This window comes from Gossypium raimondii, chromosome 12 (assembly GCF_025698545.1).
Source record: "Gossypium raimondii isolate GPD5lz chromosome 12, ASM2569854v1, whole genome shotgun sequence".
NCBI classification, from domain to species: Eukaryota; Viridiplantae; Streptophyta; class Magnoliopsida; order Malvales; family Malvaceae; genus Gossypium; species Gossypium raimondii.
In genome coordinates, this window is record NC_068576.1 from 15591600 (window position 1) to 15593917 (window position 2318).

Below are 2318 nucleotides of genomic sequence, written 5' to 3' on the forward strand. Positions count from 1 at the left end.
TTTCATTCATATGTGATTGGATGCATTAGAATTAGCTGGGCGATCCTAACCAGATGATGGCTAGTGGACACAATAATTAAAATGTGCATGCTTAATTTAGATCCTAACTTGACTAAATTAAAGGTTCATAATAACTTTAACAAGATCTATTATCTTGCATAATTTTTAGGTTTATGTGATTAAACTATTTCAAACCTAACCCGTCCCTGTTACTTCACATGAATCCTAAGAAACCCTTAGTTTAATATAATCAGTAAAATGCATGTTTTACTAAGTAAAAGATTCTAAAAGGGCTTAATTTTTTTCCAAACTCATGAAAGATCCGGTTGCCATAGAATAATTTCTGAACACTGTTAAGCATGATAAAAATAAGCTAAGTTGAATGATGTAATTATCCTAGCTTATTCATGTTATTGATTGTTGAAGTTTGTGTTTTTGCTAAATTCATTCATACATTTCATTTCATACTTCACATTTAGTTTAAATTGCATTAGGGATCAATCTTGCATCTAGATAATTTAATTTACTTAATCACCCATCGCTCAAGATATTGTGTTTTTATCATAAAAGTGTTAACTTTAATTTTGCAATATATTGATTAACATACACAGTCCCTGTGGAGATGATAACTCTTTTACTTACTTATTACTTGATAACAACTGTGTACACTTGCACAAACCGAGCGCTACAAGTTTTTGTCATCGTTGTCGGGGATTGTTCCCTTAATCATTTTTGTGAAATTATTCTTTTCAATTTGGTTTTTATTTCATTTTTATCTAAGTTTTAACCTTACTAATTTATTCTTTATTCTTTACTTTTTGTGATTTATTTTTTAAGTGTTTATGAGCATAGATTAAATTATTGATTTATCATATATAGACCTTGAGATCGAGCGGACATTTAGACAGAGAAGACACAAAAGATCAACTCGAAGACAAGCTGAGATGGACCTTGGAAATCAAAATGATGGACAAGGAAATTGAGCCAATCATCTGCACAATCCAATCCTTATTGCTGATGATAGGGATCGTGCCATAAGACAATACACTATGCCATTCTTCAATGAATTAAATTTGAGAATCATGAGACCGGAGATTGAGGCACCGTAATTTGAATTAAAACCAGTGATGTTTCAAATGCTCCAAATAGTGGGCAGTGTTTAGTTGAATGCCCACGGAAGATCCACACCTTCACCTTCGATTATTCATGGAGGTGAGAGATTCGTTTAAGATAGTTGGTGTGAGCGAAGATGCATTAAGGTTGAAGTTGTTTCCATACTTGTTGCGAGATCGAACACGAGTATGGCTTAATTCATTGCCACCAAGTTCAATATCTACATGGCAAGAATTAGTAGAAAGATTTTTGGTTAAGTATTTCCCACCTAGCAAAAACGCTAAGTTGCAAAATAAGATAACCACTTTTCAACAATTTGATGACAAATTTTTGTACGAAGCATGGGAGAGATTCAAAGAATTACTTCATAAATGCCCTTATCATGGGATTCGACACTACATCCAGTTGGAGACATTTTATAATGGTCTCAATGAACACACAAGGTTGACGGTAGATGCTTCTACGAATGGTGTGATTTTGTCTAAGTCTTATAATGATGCTTACAAGATCATTGAGAGGATTGCTACTAAAAACTATCAATGGTCAACAAATCGAGCAACTTAAGGAAGACGAGTAGCCGGAGTGCACGAAGTGGACGTACTTAGATCATTCTTAGCTCAAGTATCTTCTATTTTTTCAATGTTGAAACCATTTACCGCTAATGGTTTGACTAATTTTGCAGCTTAGTCACCAAGTCAATTTGATGTTGTTTCCTACGTATACTGTAGGGATGGTCATTATTCTGAGAATTGTCCATAAAATCTCAAGTTAGTTTATTACGTAGGGAATCAACACCAGAATAGAAGTGGACACGGACCACAGTCCAACTTCTACAATCCTTCATGGTGCAACCATCCAAAATTTTCTTAGAGTTACCAAGGAAATGGACCAAACAACACTTACATGCAGCATAAACCCACCCAACCCCAAGGGTTCAATCAAGAAGCTCTAAAACCACAACAAGCTGAGTCATCCAACAGTTTGGAGAACTTGTTGAAGGCATACATGCTGAAGAATGAAGCTTCAATCCAAATCCAAGTAGCAACACTAAAAAATTTGGAAAACCAAATGGGCCAGTGAACTACGGAGCTTCGTAACCGACCGCAAGGAGCCTTGCTAAGCGATATAGAAAATCCAAGAAATTTGGGTAAGGAACATTACAAAGTAGTTGCCTTACGAAGTGGTGAGACTTTGGAACCCAAGGA

The 2318-nt window shown here is 35.2% G+C and overlaps 1 non-coding gene across 1 annotated transcript; it reads right to left on the bottom strand.

Moving 5' to 3' along the window:
* Positions 1 to 1396: 1396 nt before the first annotated feature.
* LOC128035662 (small nucleolar RNA R71) lies at positions 1397 to 1502 on the bottom strand. The gene has a single exon (XR_008192214.1). It is a non-coding gene; the product is annotated as a small nucleolar RNA R71 (small nucleolar RNA).
* Positions 1503 to 2318: the final 816 nt, after the last annotated feature.